The following is a 20,252-nucleotide window of genomic DNA, read 5'->3' as shown; positions in this document are numbered from 1 at the left end:
TTGTACAGCGCTGCGTAACCCTAGCAGCGCTTTAGAAATGTTAAATAGTAGTAGTAGTAGTATGTCATGTATTCTGGGACTACGCCGTATATGAATAGTAAAAATGACCAAATATCCTATATAATAAAACGCACCTCCAACATTCTGAAGCTGACTGCGTGGACATAAGCCTTGAGGCATTCGTGCGTCTGTATTCATCTCCTAAAATGATGACGTCTCCCACTTCCGGGTGTGTCAGCAGCGAAAGTGCCCAATCACAACACAGCAACGCCAGCCAACACCAACGGACTAAAAAAAAAAAAAGCCTGCCAAACCCTCCCGAACTTCTTCAATCGATGAAATAATTAAATCGACGGGTAATTTGGCACACCCACACACGAACAACAGCACTCCAAAAAACAAAAAACCGGCCGTGAAGACATACCCACAACAGCACTCCAAAAAACGGTCGATAAGAAGCAGAAAAAGGTGGCATCAGCAGGAGTGAAAGAGAGTCCGAAGAGACACAAGAAACCGTCAGCAGCAGCTTCCGAAAAAGTTGCAAAGCGCCCCAAAAAACCGAAAGCGGATAAACACAAGAAAGTAGCTAACAGCCGGCCACCGCAACACAGATCAAAGAAACAGTAAGATGAATTTGGTTTGAATTGAAAAGCATGCTTCTGCACGGGGGGGGGGGGGGGGGTGCAGAGACCAGAAGGAGGGTGAGGGAGAGGGGGTACTGACAACAGGGAGAGGGGAGGGGGGCCTGAGACCAGACGGGGGGGGGGGGGGGAGGTAGTGTCTTTCTCTCACTCACTCTGTCTCACACTGTATCACATTCACTCTCTGTATCGCACAGACACTCTCATACACTCTCTCGGTCTCACAGACAGTCTGTGTATCGCACACATACTCTCTCACAGTCTCTCTGTCTCACATACACTCTCTCTCACACACACTATCTGTGTGAAGCACATTCTCTCTCACACTCATTGTGTCCCACATACGCACTTGCACACACTCTCTCACAGACACACTCGCACCCAGACTCACTCTCTCTCTGTCACATTCACTCTCTCTCTCTCACACAGTCACTTTCACACACACTCTCTCAAACATACACATTCCAAGGAAAACCTTGCTAGCGCCCGTTTCATTTATGTCAGAAACGGGCCTTTTTTTCTAGTAAATCCAATAAATGAGATAAACTAGATCCTATAGCAGAAGATGGGATTTGCAATAAAGTTATGTATTCTAATTGGTAATGCCTATTTGCCCTATCCACTCAGTAGATTTGCCGCAGGCAAAACAGCTGAGCAGCCCTGAACTAGATCCAGTCTGAAGTAGTTATGTTATTTTTACTCCTTGCACTCATGAAGATAAATTTTGCAACAGATGAACCCGACAATGAGCTACATAACGGATATACATAAATATGTACAACGTAGTAACTGCATATCTGCCTAGCTATCTGTATGTATATATACCAAGAAATGATTGTTAACAATGTAAAATCCTATTGCAGTTTGTGATGCTGAAACAGCAGTGAGGCGATATCAGATCACCCAAGAAACTGACCTCAAAATTTGGACTACTGTCAAGCATTACTTGCCAACAGTCGCTCGTGCAACAGCAGGAACAAATTGACTCACACTTTAGATACATTGCGATGTTTAACAGTTCATGAAACTATTCAAAATAATTAAACTTAGGACATGAATGAAGAGTAAATGGATTGTTACTTCTGTAACTTGTGTGGCAAAAAAATATTCAGACTGCCCCCACTGGCAGAGGTATAACCCTTTAAAAGGTATTCACCGATTGCAAAAGAGCCTTCCTAAATGCACTGGGGGGGTCAAAAGGTCACCAATACCACATTCAATAGCAAAAAAAGACACGTACCAGTATCCTTTTCCCTGGTGTTCTGTTTTTCCACCTTATGTTCATAGAGCTGTAAATTGCATTATTAATAATATGGCTTCGCATTTCATAATGTCCATTTTCCTTCTTTAATACAGAAATTTACACATAATTCTTACTATTAACCAATTGCTAGGTAGCTTTCAAAATACTGAATGACAACACCATGACCACTCCAAAATTATAAATGACCTCTCCAAGGGGTCTTTTTACTAAGGTGCGCTGAAAAATGGCCTGCGGTAGTGTAGGCATGGGTTTTGGGTGCGCACAGAATCATTTTTCAGCGCACCTGTAAAAAAGGCCTTTTTAAAATTTGTGCTGAAAATGGACGTGCGGCAAAATGAAAATTGCTGCGTGTCCATTTTGGGTCTGAGACCTTACCGCCAGCCATTGGGGGAGGGGGGGGTGGCAGCGGCAGCAGTGGCGGCGATGATCCTGGGGGGAGGCGGGCCCGGCGGTGGCCCTGCCCAGCTCAGTCTCTCGGCAGCCCTGACTGCAACTGGGTTGTTTAAAAGAACATGTTAGTTCTGCTGGTAGGAATGTAAAGACATGAATAATTACATTAAAAGGAGCATAGATACGGTCTCATCAGGCAGGTAAACTTAGGTAACCCTGACTAGTGTCAGCTTTTACATATCCTATAATCGTTTCTAATCACCCATGTACAACAGGAGGAACAGGTTTCTATGACAAGTTGCCATAGTGGCCATTAACACCTGTTGCCTTCAGAAGACAAGATGAAAGGAGTGCTCTAACAGGCCTGAAGACAAAATTCTTTCCAAGGATATATAACACTGCTATATTTTTGTCCCAGACTTCTTAGATCCATCCCATGGTGTTTCAGGGTGCTGTGGAGCCTATCAAAGAGACACCATGCTTTCTTTGTAATTCTTTGATAGGCTGCTTGGCAAGTTTCTATTTTAAGTTTATAACCTTGCTTTTCAGAATACAACAAAACAATATATAATAATAACAACATAATATCTACTATAATAAAACTCACCCTCAACGTTCTGAGGACACCGACGTCAGTGAAGCCAAGCCCTGACTTCCTTCAAAAAGGTTCGAAGGTTCGTGGTGGTGAAGCCACCAAAATCGCTCTGGGCCCCGCCCTCGCGTCAAACATCATGACGTTGGGGGCGCAGCAATGGCAGAACAACGAAGGGGTTGGCCAGGGAGGGAGGGAAGGGGGCTGTTGGTGACAAAAACCTTGCTAGCGCCCGTTTCATTTGCTCAGAAACGGGCCTCTTTTACTAGTCATACAATAAAACACAAAAGATTTCAACCTTGGGGTCATCTTCGACACCTCTCTTTCCTTCTATGCACATATTCAACAGACTGCTAAAACCTGTCGTTTCTTTCTCTATATCACCAAAATTCGTCCTTTCCTTTCTGAGCACACTACCAGAACCCTTATCCACACTCTTATCACCTCTCGCTTAGACTATTGCAACTTGCTTCTCACAGGTCTCCCACTAAGCCATCTCTCTCTCTCTCCTTCAATCTGTTCAAAATTCTGCTGCACGACTATATTTTATGATTCCCACCTTAGTAATTCCCTTATCCCTTATTTGTCCTGTTTGCCTGGCCTAATTAGATTGTCAAGCAGGGACTGTCTCTTTATATCCGGTGTACAGTGCTGCGTACGTCTAGTAGCGCTATATACATGATAAGTAGTAGTAGTAATAAATTTACAGAAGTCCAGTGTCATAAAATACAAGTCCTACGGCTTTCTCAAAAAAGAACTGGGTGTGTCACATTGAGAAGTAAACTGTAGAGGCAAATAGTCACGGGGAAAACTGAATTCTCTGCAAATTGTAAGACCTTTTATCAGAGCAAAAGAAGAAGAATCCAGTGCTTATGTACTTTAGTGTGTTTGGATAAATTGTTCTCTTTTTCTGTGAAAAGGTCTCACAATCTGCTAATAATCCAGTTGTCAGCCCTGCAATTTTAATTTATTTTTCTTTTTGGGATGTATAATGATACATTTCAGTGCTTTGTTCTCATTGAGATTCGAGTCAGTAAAGTTTAAATACCTCTTTAATCTCCAACCGGAAGACTGAAGTAAGGGCATAAATTGCTCTGAAATAATACTGTGACAAGTGTACGCAAATCCCTGAAATGTCCTATTATCAAGCTCATTTTCAAAGCACTTAGCCTCCCAAAGTTCCATAGAAACCTATGGAACTTAGCCTCCCAAAGTGCTTTGAAAATATGCCTCTATGTGACTCACAGCTTGAACCGGACTGAAAAGTGATGTTACTGCTTTCATCTGAATTTTGCTCTTGATCTACATGCTGTAAGCATGAAACTACCTGATGATGTCACTGTAATTTTATTGACTTTAATGCCCTGCGGTTTTCAGCAGGTAGGAGAATGAGTCATTCTAATTTTAAGGAGATCTCCTTGACATTGAAGGTTATTATTTACAGTGTTGTTGCCGTAATGAGGTTGTAAAACAAGACAGGTTTACAATGTATAAAACTCAATTTCTGTTTTTTTTCCCCCCCCATATTTGATACCATATGTAGGGGTCTATGTATTAAAACTCAGGATGAAGAGATATTTAAATCCTCTTTATTGAGTGAGTAGCAACAATGAATACCATGCTAGGAACATCAAAACAAGGAAGAACACGAGACAACATTTAACGGACTGAAGTAACATGGCAGTACACACTCACATTTTTCAGCTATATATCCCTCCCCACAGTCAAGCCCCCCCCCCCCCCCCCCACATCTACAGCCCCTCATAAAGTGTAGAGGAGAGAACAAACAGCAAGGGGAATAGGGGGATAGGGGGCACCCCTGTTGTGTTCCCCGTTCTTTGTGGAAGGCCTGAGAACGACCGCCATTCTCTAGTAGGGAGACAGTGAGGTTGGCATACAAAGATTTTACTGCCTTGAGGTGCCATCCCATTAGCCTTACATATTTCATAGTGGTAAACAAAAAGGGCCTGATCAAACATTTTAGAGGCATCAAGCCTAGCTAGCAAAGCTGGCACCCTGTTATGTTGACAATATGCCAGTGCCAGCAACGCTTTACGGACACTGTGGACTGAATAATGGCCCGCCATGAACCCAGTCTGATCCTCCCCCACCACAGATGGCAGAAACTTAGACAGGCGATTCGCCACGATATGACAGAACAGTTTAACGTCAACTTTAATTAGTGAAATTGGTTTACAGGATCCTGGATCCTCACCCAGTTTGCCTGGCTTCAGAAGTAGAGTTATCAGTGCCTTATTAGCATACTAGTAAAAAAGGCCCGTTTCGGTAGGCAATGAAACAGGCGCTAGCAAGGTAATCCCCCACCCTCCCTCGCTGTCTCGCTAGCAAAATCCCCCACCCTCCCTCGCTGTCTCACTCTGTCCCCTCCGAGACCCATGCCTCCCTCCCTCCCTTCCTTCCTTCTGAGTTCCAGACCCCCTTCCCTCCCTTCCAGTTCAAGGTCCCCTCACGCCCCTCCCACCGAGTTACAGACTCCCCCTCCCTGCGATTTCAACACCCCCCCCTCCATGTTACTGACCCCTGGACCCCCTGCCATGACCCTCTCGATCCCCCCTTTCTGCTGAAAACCCTCCCCTGCCACCGTCGCGTACCTTTGCTGATGGGGGACCCCCAACTCCCGTCAGCTGAAGTCCTCTTCTCATCTATGCCGGTGTTGCTTGCTGAATGGTCTGATCAAGTCTCTGTGCGTGCGTCTGATGTCAGACGCACGCACAGAAACTTGATCAGATCATTCAGCAAGCAACGCCGCGGCAGCTGAGAAGAGGACTTCGGCTGTCAGGGGTTGGGGTCCCCCGTCAGCACAGGTATGTGACGGAGTTGGCTCGCACTACTATGTTGTGATTGGGCACTGTCGCTGCTGACGCACCCGGAATAGGGAGACGTTATCATTTCAGGAGCTGGATACAGAAGCACGAATGCCTCAAGGCTTATGTCCACGCAGTCAGCTTCAGAACGTTGGAGGTTCGTTTTATTATATAGGATTGGGGCCACCCCCTCCTTCTACTACTGCGTGATAATAATCCAACAAGGGCGGTATCAGGAGCACCCCTAGCAATTCATAAATCTCATTGGAGAACCCATTAACAACAGGGCAGTCCCATTCTTCAATCTACTATGAGCTATCTGTAATTCTTTGGCTTGTAAAGGCCTACTTAAGGGCCCTTTTACTAAGCCGCGTAAGCATCTACGCGCACCCAACGAGCACCAAAATGGAGTTACCACCTGGCTACCACGTGGCTCTTGCAGTAATTTCATTTTTGGTGCGTGTCCGATATGCACGTCCGAAAAATAATTGTTATTTTCGGACATGCGTAATAGGTACGTGCCAAGTGGTATTTGACACGCATAGATCATTACCTCCCAGTTACCGTGTGAGATTTACCACTGGGTCAATGGCTGGCAGTAAGGTCTCAGACCCAAAATGGCCACGTGGCAAGTTTCATTTTGCCGCACGTCCATTTTCGGTAAAAATTTTAAAAAAGGCATTTTTTGCAGGTGCGCTGAAAAATGATTCTGCGTGCGCCCAAAACACGTGTCTACACTAATGCAGGCCATTTTTCAGCGCTCCTTAGTAAAAGGACCCCTGGGTGTCTAACGTGAGGATGTTATAATGCCGTTGTATCATTCCATGATGTGATCGCACCTTGAGTATTGTGTCCAATTCTGGTTGCCGCATCTCAAGAAAGATATAGAAGAATTGGAAAAGGTGCAGCAAAGGGCGACTAAAATGATAGCTGGGATGGGACGACTTCCCTATGAAGAAAGACTAAGCAGGCTAGGGCTTTTCAGCTTGGAGAAGAGACGGCTGAGGGGAGACATGATAGAGGTATATAAAATAATGAGTGGAGTGGAACAGGTGGATGTGAAGTGTCTGTTCACACTTTCCAAAAATACTAGGACTAGGGGGCATGCGATGAAACTACAGTGTAGTAAATTTAAAACAAATCATAGAAAATATTTCTTCACCCAACGCGTAATTAAACTCTGGAATTCGTTGCCGGAGAACATGGTGAAGGCAGTTAGCTTGGCAGAGTTTAAAAAAGGGTTAGACGGTTTCCTAAAGGACAAGTCCCTAAACCACTACTAAATGGACTTGGGAAAAATGCACAATTCCAGTAATAACATGTATAGAATGTTTGTACGTTTGGGAAGCTTGCCAGGTGCCCTTGGCCTGGATTGCCCATGTTGTGGACAGGATGCTGGGCTCGATGGACCCTTGGTCTTTTCCCAGTATGGCATTACTTATGTAGATTACACCTAAAAAGAAGTGCGCGTAAATTCCAATTATGCCCAATTAGTGCTGATAATTGGTTGTTATTGGCCAATTATCAAGACTAATTGGTTTGCTACTTAATTTAGTAGCACAAATTTATGCATGCTACTCGGCGCAACACATATAGAATCCGGGGGATTGTGCATAAATATCATTAGTATGTAGTAACGCTTTGCAGATTTTCTGTAATTTCTACAGTGGGTTAATGTTAGGTATATGAAAAGTGCACCCAAATCAATTTAATAAGCTTCAAATTAACGCATGCAGAATTGATTTCTGCATATTTGAAATAAACAACAGTCCACATTCCTAGTGGTCTTGTCTTTGAATAGCTGCCCCTTTATTTTTAACCCAGATGGGTGCAGAAGATTTTTTCAGACTTTGCTGCATGTTGCTGTACAGCTTTTTGCAATAGGCATGTCCTAACTAGAGAAAGATGTAACTGTACCTCAAGCACATTCCACACCAAAAGAGGCACCATTCATGATATTTTAAGCTGTCCTTCGTGTGCAGAAAGCCAACTACAGCATTCCTTAGCTTTCTTACAAGTCTGTATTTATGTGCGCTTGTGTCTCTATTACGAATTTATGCTTGGGAACCAAAAAGCTAGGCATTCAGGACACCAAATGAAAAAGTTCTATATTCAAGGGGCCCTTTTACTAAGCTGCGGTAAAAAGTGGCCTGCGCTCTCACTAGTGTTGAGCTTTCTCACACGCTGAGACCACTTTTAGCGGGGCTGTAAAATGGCTGCATTTTCAATTTCCTCTATTAATGGCCACTTGCTAATTTTCAAAAATGTGTAAAGAGTCTTAAAAGCTGAAGGTTTTAACAATGTTTGTGCATCTTATATTCTGTATATTATTATTGTTGTATCTCTCATCCGTAAAATTACAAAAGGAGGAAAATAGGCTTAGCACAAAACACATTAAAGCATTTTGCAGAAATTTGCCTGTCAATGTATGCTGCTCACACACTATTTTTCTTTGTGGTTTTTTTTTTTTAGGAGAGGGCATGTCATGGGTGGGGAATGGGCAGGGAAGCATTATCCAGTAACTGTGTTCACATTAGTAGGCACTAATAACGAAGACTTCATGCGATATTTTAGCAGGTCATGCACACTAATGGAAAACTTAGCACGGGACCTGCAAAAAGAAAAACCTTTCTATGTTTGGGCTAAATTAGAAATGGGTTTAGCATGCGGGAAAGTCTACTCATTAGTAAAAGGGCCCCAGTTAGCTTAGCAGGGTTTAAAAAAGGTTTTGGTAATTTCCTAAAAGAAAAGTCCCTAAGCCATTATTATGATGGACTTGGGAAAATCCATTGCTTATTTCTAGGATAAGCAGCATGAAATCTGTTGTACTGTTCTGGTATCTTACCAGGTACTTGTGACCTGCCCATTGTTGGAAACATGATACTGGGCTTGATGGACCTTCGGTCTGTCCCAGTGTGGCAACGCTTTTGTTCTTGTGTTCTTAAATGGGGAAGTTATCAACATGAGCTACCATTAAGATTGATTATTTTACCAATAGTCATGGTATTTTAGCACAGGGTCTTATTGCAGAAAATGGGACCTGTGCTAAAACAGCCCAACTTGTCATAAAATAACCTATAAGTACATAAGTATTATTTATTATTATTATTTATTGCACTTGTATCCCTCATTTTCCCACCTATTTGCAGGCTCAATGTGGCTTACAAAGACCTGATATGGCATCACCAATCCAGGTTAAGGAATACAATTGGTGTTACAAAGAAGTCTTGGAAAACAAGAGGAATTGGTCAGGCAGTTATAGAAAGATACAGTTTGATAAAGGTGGATAGATGTTGTGATTTAGTTAGTTATGGGTTTTCGTGGTAGGCCTTGTTAAAGAGATAGGTTTTCAGAGATTTGCGGAAGTTACTTAATTCATTGATTGTTTTCAAATGAGTTGGGAGTGCGTTCCACAGCTGCATACTCAAATAGGAAAAGGTAGTCGTGTGTGTTAGTTTGTATTTTAATCCTTTACAGCTGGGGAAGTGTAGGTTAAGAAAGGTTCGGGAAGTACATAAGTAATGCCACACTGGGAAAAGACCAAGGGTCCATCGAGCCCAGCATCCTGTCCCCGACAGCGGCCAATCCAGGCCAAGGGCACCTGGTGAGCTTCCCAAATGCACAAACATTCTATACATGTTATTCCTGGAATTGTGGATTTTTCCCAAGTCCATTTAGTAGTGGTTTATGGATTTGTCCTTCAGGAAACCGTCTAACCCCTTTTTAAACTCTGCCAAGCTAACCGCCTTCACCACGTTCTCCGGCGACGAATTCCAGAGTTTAATTATGCGTTGGGTGAAGAAAACTTTTCTCCGATTTGTTTTAAATTTACTACACTGTCTACAATGATAACTTCCCTTCTAAGTGTGCCTAAGCGCAAAGGGGAAAAAAAAAGAATGGTTCAAACTACTATGCAATGGGTGTCTGAAAATATTTCCTGGTTGGTGGGTAGGCTGGGGTGAGATGGGCCAACATAATGCTTGCATAGGTAGGTATTTAGCAGTTTTGTAATGTAAGTCTTACAAAAGATTTGCAACAACTCTGCTTGCTTAGTGTTGAGTAATGGAGTCTGCCAAACCTGAAACCATGTTATAGTTCAGTTACGTGGGTAAGCATCAATTAGATATTAAAGAGTTCAGGAACCCAACTTACTTCATATGTGGCATAATTCCAGCTTGAAACTTGAGTTCATAGCGGTAAAAGCTCTTGCATTAACCTGCCCCTTAATCCTTAGAAAGCTTTCTTATTTACAATGCAACCTGGCTGTGAAATAACAAACTGCGACAATGGTTATACAGTAGTTTGTCAAAATGTAAAGGAAAATAAGTGACTTCGGAGCCCTTTTACAAAGTTGCGCTGAAAAATGGCCTGTGGTAGTGTAGACAGTGGCGTAGGAAGGGCGGGGCGGTGGGGGCAGTCTGCCCCGGGTACACGCTGCTAGAGGGTGCAGAGAGCAGCCGCGCGCCTGTCGGCTCCGTTGGTTCCCTGCTCCCTCTGCCCTGGAACAGGTTACTTCCTGTTCCGGGGCAGAGGGAGCCAGTGGAGTCGACAGGCGCGCGGCTGCTCTCTGCACCCTCCAGCAGCCAGGGGGAGGGGGCTTGATGCGCCGGGGAGGGGGGTGTCATTGTGCCGGGGGGGGGGGGGGGTGTCATGCTGCACCCTGGGGGACGGATGCCACTGCATCCGGGGGGGGGGGGGGTGCAGCGGCGAACCGCCCCAGGTGGCAGCTGACCTAGGATCGCCACTGAGTGCAGATGTGTGTTTTTGGCACATGCAGATTCATTTTTTCAGCGCCACCTGTAAAAAAATGCCTTTTTCAAATTTTTGCCGAAAATGGACGTGCGTCAAAATGAAAATTGCCACACGTCCATTTTGGGTCTGAGACCTCCTTACCGCCAGCCATTGACCTGGCGGTAAAGTCGCACATGGTAACCAGTTGATAATGACCTACGTACGTCAAATGCCTCTTGGCGCACGTCCATTATGCGCGTACAAAAATAAAAATGATTTTCCAGACGCGCGTATTGGATGCGCGCCAAAAAGGAAAGTGCCGCAAGAGCCAGGCGGTAGCCAGGCGGTAACTCCATTTTGGCATTCGTTGGGCATGCGTAGACACTTACGTGGCTTAGTAAAAGGACCCCTTCATGTATTCATGAGTCATAAGCATTAATGGACATTTTTGGATACTGTAACTTGCTGCTTTTCAGTTTCATTGGGTACTCACAGTACCTTCAAACTATGCCAGCACTTTTTGCCTGTGAGCAATGGAGGCTTCCAGCTACAACTGATCTGACATTTCGAGTGATAAGCCCGCATTGGGTTTACCACCACTAAGTAAAAGGAGCCCATAGTGCATAATTTCAAGAGGCGTGTTTAGGGATGTTTCAGGGGCGATCCTATGAGTTACGCCCATTTTTATAGAATACACCCAATCTGTCCCTAATTTAGGCACCAGCATTCACACTTGGTTTTTCAGCAGGTGTAAATTTAAGGGGTCTTTTTACTAAGCTCAGGGCCGCCGAGGGGGGGGGGGCAGGGAGGACAAAATTCCCTGGGCCCAGGCCTCCAAGGGGCCCAGCGCCGCAATCCCCTCCACCTGCCCCCCCTCCACCCACCACCGGGCCGGGACCCCCTGAATTCAAATCATAGAGCCTCACCTCGACCTCACTCCGTGTGAAAGAAGCGCAGCAGCCGCAATCTGCAGATCGCCTCCCTTTGGGCCTTCCCTCCCTGTGTCCCGCCCTCGTCTGACGTAACTTGCGCATATCTCCCCGTCTCTCACCTACCCACCCCCATCCTGTTAGACTGTCACTGAAATGCTTTGGTCTTTCACTTATATATACTGTCATCTACCAACATTTGCTTATTTCCGATCTGACGAAGAAAGGCAACCTTCGAAAGCTAATCAAGAAATGTATTATGTCCAATAAAAAGGGTATCATCTTATTTTCATTTCCATGTTTTATTTTGTTTTATTTCTATTGACTAGAATTAGGGAGAAACTGCTTAGCAAGGTCCACGGTGCTGAGTAACACTTCTCCTCTCCTCCGGGACTGATAAGCTGTAAAGGTAGTACTTAACTATTGGGGGTAATTCTATAAGGTGATAGTAATGCTTTCAACAGTATCTCCAGAGGGAAACTAGAGCTGAATTGAAAATACATATTAAAATCCAACAGATAAGAATCTTTTGTGCTGTGTTTCATTTCAATCTCTTATTTTAAATGTTATTTTAATGGTTAGGTATTATTTTTATTTAGCTTTGTCTGTTTTGTTTATTTATTTTGCTTAGGCTATATTTTATGTTTGTGGTGTTTTTCATTATTATGTATTTTTATCATTAGTTATGTTTTATTGTAACCTCATTCAGTACTGTGGATGAGCCAGCTAGAAGTTAGTTTACACAAACAAACAAATAAATAGATCAAACCCACTAATTCTTTTTCTCATCCAATTTATTTTTGAATTGATTTAATGATGTAGCCACAGCTGTCTCCACTGGCTTTAAAAACATTCAGTGATTTCATCATTGTTTTAATGCCAAATTTCTTTCTGTAAAGCTGATGTATTCTGTTTGCCTGAGATAACATCTCCCTGTTTTGTTTTATCACTTCTAGGGTGAAAAGATTGCCAGGGAGAGGAAATAGAAGAGTGAATCAAGCATACCTGCCAGGGGCCATCCAGAATAGTAAGTAGCCTGTGCTGTGGAGACATGGGATGTCAGTTGGTGGCATCTGACATCATCTTGAAGTGCCACCAAGCTTTAGCTTTGTGAGGAAGAGGAGGAAAGAATACCTGCCATGCCCATCTGGAATAATAGCCTGTGCTGTAGAAACATTGGGGCATCAGGTGGCAGTATTTGACATCACCTTGGCGTACTTCTGCTGGTAGAAGAATGCCAGGTTTTCAGTATGTGGCTGCAGGGGTGCCAAAGGTCTTGAAGCACCTTTGGAGCACCAGAGGAGCCAAGAACTCTGTTGTTTGATTTCCAGATGCTCCAGGTTAAGACACCCATTATATGCCTAATGCTAAGACGTTCATTATATTCCTGATGTTAAGACGCTCATTATATTCCTGATGCTAAGACGCCCATTATATTCCTTATGCTGTCGCCCATTATATTCCTGATGCTAAGACGCCCATTATATTCCTATGGGCATCTTATTTAGCAAGCATTAAATCCATTAGTGTGCCTTAGTAAAAGGATCCGTAAGTCGTGTTCACTTGAAAATACAGTAATTGTTTTGAATGACATCAGAAACGGTATATAGAGGTGCTAACAGACCTAACAGACCATTGCACCAGCCAGGGGCGTAGCCAGACCATGAGGTGGGAGGGGGCCAGAACCCAAGGTGGGGGAGCACATTTTGGTCCGTTGCCCCCCCCTGCCGCCGCCGCTGCACATACCTCGACTGGCGGGGGTCCCTAAACCCTGCCAGCTGAAGCACCGTTGCTGCTGCACATACCTTGGCTGGTGGAGGTCCCCAACCCCCGCCAGCTGAAGCCTTTGTCCAGGCCTGAAGTCCAGCACACTCGTTTTAATGAAATTGAGCATGTGGATGCTCAGTTTCACTAAAACAAGCATGCTGGACGTGAGGGAAAGAGAGAGAGAGCAGAGCAGGCAATACAGCGGCGCTGGACAAAGGCTTCAGCTGGTGGGGGTTGGGGACCCCCGCCAGCCAATCCAGGGGACCAGAGCGAATTTGGGGGGCCCATAGAAGGACAGTCCCTGCTCAAAGGAGCTTACAATCTAAAGGACAAATGTACAGTCAGTCAAATAGGGGCAGTCAAATTGGGGCAGTCTAGATTTCCTGAAAGGTATAAAGGTTAGGTGCCGAAAGCAACATTGAAGAGGTGGGCTTTGAGCAAAGATTTGAAGATGGGTAGGGAGGGGGCTTGGCATAAGGGCTCAGGAAGTTTATTCCAAGCATAGGGTGAGGCGAGGCAGAAAGAGCGGAGCCTGGAGTTGGCAGTGGTGGAGAAGGGTACTGAGAGGAGGGATTTGTCCTGTGAGCGGAGGTTACGGGCGGGAACGTAAGGGGAAATGAGGGTAGAGAGGTAATGAGGGGCTGCAGACCGAGTGCATTTGTAGGTAAGAAGGAGAAGCTTGAACTGTATGCGGTATCTGATTGGAAGCCAGTGAAGTGACCTGATATATGCAAACTAAGCACTTATCTTTGAAAGATGAACAGGCCAATCGCCACAATTTGCATCAGGGCTGGTCTTATGAACAGTTCTTCTAAGCTCAAGCATATGATCAAAAAATTACTTTATTTTCAAGTGAACTTGACTTACCCCCCTGTTTACTATGCCAAACAGCAATGCCAACACAGCCAGCGTAGTAAATAGGGAGGTTAGGCTATATCCACAATGAAAATAATTTTTTTAATGGTTTGGATATGTAGGTTTGAGGCGCACCTAAATTATAAGCACATATTTTTGCTGTTATGCTAGTATTTTATAAAGGAAAAGAGGTGCTATATCCCCTTTATAGCAGTGTTTCCCAAGTCAGTCATGGAGTACCTTTTGCCAGTCAGGTTTTCAGAATATAGAGCAGTGGTGTAGCAGGGGGGGGCTGCCACCCGGGGCAGGGCGGTTCGCCGTTGCACCCCCTCCCCGGGTGCAGCACGATGACCCCCCCCCCCCCCGACCAGCTCCCACACCTTACCTTTAAAAAGAATATCGGGAGGAGAGGCGCAGCGCCTCGCGCCTGCCCTGCACATAAAAGAAATGTGGACCGTCGGGCTTTCTCTCACTCTGTCTGTCCCGCCCTTGCGGAAATAGGAAGTTGTGTCAGCAGAGGGCGGGACAGATAGAGCGAGGGAAGACCCGATGGTCCACATTTCTTTTATGTGCAGGGCAGGCGCGAGGCACTGCGCCTCGCCTCCCGATATTCTTTTTATAGGTAGGGTGCGGGATCTGGTCGGGGGGGGGGTGTCGATTCGCCAAGGGGGGGGAGCTGGCAGGGAGCACCCCCCCGATCTGACACCCGGGGCGAACCGCCCCTCCCCCCCTTGCTATGCTACTGATATAGAGCAAAATCCCTCCTCCAATCCTATAACTTTCCCTTCTAGAAAGACCTGCACTTAAAAACCTCTATGTTAATCATCCTAAACATTATAGTCAACAGTGGAAACAGAAAAAAGAGTGTAACTTGTAATTAGCGACAGAAACAGTTACAAAGCAGAAGAGCACAGACAACTCCCATATAATCAGTCCTCAAGGACGGTGTTTCCCAACCCAGTGCTGAAGGCAGTGCTAAACAGTTTGGTCTTCTGTACAATCAACATAATCAATATGCTCTGGAACGCTTTTCCAGAGGATATAGTAACAGCAGTTAGCGTATCTGGGTTTAAAAAAGGTTTGGACAAGTTCCTGTAAGAAAACTCCATGCTACTGAGACAGACGTGGGGAAGCTACGGCTTGCCCTGGGATTGGTTACATGGAATGTTGCTACTCTTTTGGATTCCGGAATCTTGCTATTCTTTGGATTCCGGAATCTTGCTACTCTTTTGGAATCTGGAATCTTGCTACTCTTTTGCCTAGTGTATGTGGTCAAAATATTTCCTTACAGCTCTTAGTTTCCTAAGAGAATGAAAAGATTTCTTCACAGTCCATTTTGAATTGATCAGAGCCTACCTTCAGAGTAGGATGAAATCTAGGGTCAGTCTTCAATTGATCTAATACAAGTTTGCATAGGGGACATGGTATCTGGCTAGAACTCAGGAACAGATATAAAAACAGTAATGCCATCAGCATAAATAGCAAGATTTACTTGGAACGGTCTAAGAGCATACCTAATGACTGCATATGAATGTTGAAAAGTGTAGGAAAAAGGAGGGATCCCTGAGGCACACCAGAAACAAGTTTTCTTTGACTGAGTAAGCTCCCTCCATTTTTACTGAGTAATAATGATTAGAAAGGAAGCCATAAACCCAATTTAACACCTTCCCCTGTATGCCCAATTGATCTAATATTTGCAACATTAGGGCATGATTGACTGACTTGAAAGCACAAGACAGCCAAGCTACTAGACAGGAAATCACCAACGACATCAACCAAAGCTTCCAAATCATGCACTCCTGGGCGGATGCATTTCAACTAAAACTTAACACAGAAAAAACACAATGCCTTATAATAACCTCACAACACAATACAAACAAATTCACCACCATAACTACTCCCAACTTTTCCCTACCCGTTTCAAACAACTTGAAAATTCTGGGAGTCACCATTGATCGAAACCTCACACTTGAAAATCATGTGAAGAACACGACTAAGAAAATGTTCCATTCTATGTGGAAACTCAAAAGAGTAAAACCTTTCTTCCCAAGGGCCACCATTCAAAACCTGGTACAATCAATGGTACTAAGTCACCTGGACTACTGCAATGCATTTTACGCCGGCTGTAAAGAATAGACCATCAAAAAACTTCAAACAGCCCAAAATACCTCAGCCAGACTCATATTTGAGAAAACAAAATATGAAAGTGCAAAACCCCATAGAAAGAAATTACACTGGCCCCCACTTAAAGAACTTATCACATTCAAGATCTGCACGATTGTTCATAAAATCATCTATGGAGATGCCCCGACCTACATGCTAGACGTTGTGGACCTACCACCCAGAAATGCTAAGAGATCCTCCTGCACCTTTCTCAACCTACACTTCCCCAGTTGTAAAGGACTAAAATGCAAACTAACACACGCAACCAGCTTTTCTTATATGAGTACGCAGCTATGGAACTCACCCCCAACTCACCTGAGAACGATCAACGACTTAACCAACTTCTGCAAATCCCTGAAGACTTACCTCTTTAACAAAGCCTATCACGAGAACCCTTAACTAACTATAACACAACACCTATCCAAATTTATTCAGAATGTATCTTTCTACAACTGCTTGAACAAATCATCTTGTCTTCATTAACTTCTTTATAACACCAATTGTACTATTTAACCTGGCATAGCGATGCCAAAACAGGTCTTTGTAAGCCACATTGAGCCTGCAAATAGGTGGGAAAAAGTGGGATACAAGTGCAATAAATAAATAAATAAATAAATTTGATGATGATTGCATATTGCCCCTTACTCAATAAAATTTTTCCATGAGTCATCAGAGTACCGATCACCGTTTCCATTCTACGATTTTTCCTGAAACCTAAGTGAGAAATGTGAAGGCTGTCATGTTGTGTCAAATAGTTCTCGAACTGCTCTGTAATATACCCTTCCATTATTTTTGTAAGCAATGGAATAGAAGCTAGGGCGATAATTACTGACTTCTGCCAGACTAACGATAGAATTTTTAGGAATAGGAGTGAGGACAATGTCCCCACCTAGTGTTGGAAAAATACCAAGTTCAAGATGTAAATTTAACCAGTTGGTCAGCAAATGTAGAAAAAGCAGAGCCAATTTAATCAAATAAGGTGAGCATTTATCTAAAATACAAAAAAATTAGCGTACTTTAACAGTAATCTCTTCATGTCATTGACACTTATTAAGTCTGCTGGAATAACATTCAACTCAAGAAAGGGTGATTGTTCTCTGATCTTTAAAACCTTGCTTCGAAAATATACAGCCAAATCCTCAGCTGTTGGTGAAATTCCATAATTGGCAGTGACAGACATCTAACATATGATCCAATAGTGAAAACAATTACTTTGGGATTGGCGGACACATACTTAGTTGGATCAAGGGTTTCCTAACCACTAGAACATATCAAGTGAAATCAAGCTCAAACATATCACCACCGTGGAAAGCAGAATGTGGAGTACCTCAAGGATCACCACTATCACCAATCCTTTTTAACCTAATGATGACCTCACTAGCCAAATCCTTATCCAACCAAGGCCTTAACCCTTTCATCTATGCAGATGATGTCACAATATACATTCCTTACAAACGTGATCTGACAGAAATCACCAACGAAATCAAGCTCAGCTTGAATATCATGGACTCATGGGCAAATGCATTTCAACTAAAACTCAACACATAAAAAAACACACTGCCTCATCCTCTCATCCCAATACAATACGAACAAACCAACAAACATAAACACCTCAGATTATACCCTCCCTATCTCAGACAGCCTGAAAATTCTTGGTGTTACAATCGACTGTAACCTCACACTGAGAACCAAGTGAAATCTACAACAAAGAAAATGTTCCACTCAATGTGGAAACTCAAACGCGTGAAACCATTCTTCCTGAGGGAAACATTTTGCAACTTGATACAATCAATGGTACTAAGCTATGTAGACTACTGCAATGGAATTTATGTGGGATGCAAAGAACAAATTATAAAGAAACTTCAGACCGCTCAAAACACGGCAGCCAGGTTTATATTTGGAAAAACGTGATTCGAAAGTTCCAAACCCCTCTGAGAAAAACTGCACTGGTTCCCACTCAAAGAACGTATTGCTTTCAAAATCTGCACCCTGATTCATAAAGTTATGTACGGCGAAGCCCCGGGATACATGACAGACTTCATAGACCTACCAACCAGAAACACAACAGGATCAACACGAACATACCTAAATCTCAACTACCTAAGCTGCAAAGGACTCAAATACAAATCAACCTATGCATCCAGCTTTTCCTACATAAGTACACAACTATGGAATGCATTACCAAAAGCCATGAAAACAACTTATGATCACCTAAACTTCCGGAAATCATTAAAAACTAACCTGTTCAAAAAGGCATACCCTGCCGACCCAACTTAAATGCCTGTACCCTGCAACACAACAAAACCAAAGCTCGTAATGGACATATAATAACTCTTCTTCTCTACGATTCTCTAATGTGTCTGTACACACAAACCTTATTCTAACACAACATTACTGTATTTGTTCATACCAGAATTGGTGAACGCCTTTACGGTGCTATGTAAGCCACATTGAGCCTGCAAATAGGTGGGAAAATGTGGGATATAAATGTAACAAATAAATAAATTTCTTGATGTTAGGTTTATCATGTCCCAACAATTTTGAATAATATTTCCTTTTTTTCTTTAGTAGTTAATTTCTGCTTATACTCATGAATGGCAACACACCAGTTTTTTTTTTTTATTAATATCTGTTGGACAGTGTTTTGAGATTTTTTATTTACTTCTACACAATTGTTCTTCATCAAACCATTTCTCATATTGCCACTGTATTTTGACCTTTTGGACCAAAAGGACTAACCTGTCTAATAAAGAGCCAGAAATGTGATTACAACCTGCAAAAAACCCATTCAGTAGTAGTAACACCAGATGCCAGTTCATTGTCAGCTACTTGCCAAAATAAAGAAAGTTCTATCTTATTTCTAAACTGTTTTGTAGTTGTAATGGTTGTAGAATCTACCTTTCTCACAGCAGTATCCTTCAAAGATAAAAAGAAATCAAGTAAAAAGGTGGTATGACCAGGGAACTGTAGAGATACTGTTAAATGATAATGAAGAATTATAACTATAAGAATTGGTAAGCGCTAATAAACCTAAACAATGTCCTTTCTCATGAGTAAATGGAATTCTAATTTAAAAAAATCTATAGAATTAAGAAATTCGAAGGGTCTAGATACATTGTCATCAGATTTATCTAGATGTAAATTCACATCACCTAGTAGCAACATAGAATCATAATTTATTGTATGCTTGGTTATGTATTCAACAAAGCTATCTGTCGCCTTTGACCACTTCCTTGGGGGAACATAAAATAATATAGAGAACAGTGAGCCCTGATCTTAGTTGCTAAATTTCTTTTTAGTCACACCAGATGAGTCCAGAACTTGTATGTTTGCATCCATGTAGCAGCAGGTAGAGAAAGAGTACAAAATTGTGCTGTGCTTTAAATAGAATCCTGTGCAGCTGAGATAATTCAGTATTAGATAACAAAGCAGCAGAAAAAAGTTGCTGAACTAATGCTGACATAATACGAAAACATTTGTTCAACCAGTGAAATGAAGTTAACAAAAATAAAAGCTCTGCTTTAATGATATGGAGAAACAAATAAGGGTAGGTAGCTGGTCTATGAAGAAAGACTAAGGAGGCTAGGGCTATACAGCTTGGAGAAGAGACGGCTGAGGGGAGACATGATAGAGGTATATAAAATAATGAGTGGAGTGGAACAGGTGGATGTGAAGCTTCTGTTCACGCTTTCCAAAAATACTAGGACTAGGGGGCACGCGATAAAACTACAGTGTAGTAAATTTAAAACAAATCGGAGAAAATTTTTCTTCACCCAACGTGTAATTAAACTCTGGAATTCGTTGCCGGAGAAAGTGGTGAAGGCGGTTAGCTTAGCAGAGTTTAAAAAGGGGTTGGACGGTTTCCTAAAGGACAAGTCCATAAACCGCTACTAAACGGACTTGGAAAAATCCAAAATTCCAGGAATAACATGTATAGAATGTTTGTACGTTTGGGAAGCTTGCCAGGTGCCCTTGGCCTGGATTGGCCGCTGTCATGGACAGGATGCTGGGCTCGATGGACCCTTGGTCTTTTCCCAGTATGGCATTACTTATGTACTTATGACTAATTTAGTATGACTAAAGGAAAGAAAATTA

The 20,252-nt window shown here is 43.1% G+C and overlaps 1 long non-coding RNA gene across 1 annotated transcript in view; it reads left to right on the top strand.

Moving 5' to 3' along the window:
• LOC115477450 overlaps positions 1-20,252 on the top strand; it is a 121,128-nt gene that overhangs the window by 30,610 nt on the left and 70,266 nt on the right. The window contains exon 2 of the long non-coding RNA XR_003943330.1: positions 12,329-12,399. This is a non-coding gene — a long non-coding RNA (uncharacterized LOC115477450). The remainder of the gene's footprint in view (positions 1-12,328; positions 12,400-20,252) is intronic.

This window comes from Microcaecilia unicolor, chromosome 9 (genome assembly GCF_901765095.1).
Source record: "Microcaecilia unicolor chromosome 9, aMicUni1.1, whole genome shotgun sequence".
Taxonomy (NCBI): Eukaryota; Metazoa; Chordata; class Amphibia; order Gymnophiona; family Siphonopidae; genus Microcaecilia; species Microcaecilia unicolor.
Note: the sequence above shows the minus strand (reverse complement) of the source record. Positions and strands in the feature narration are given on the sequence as shown.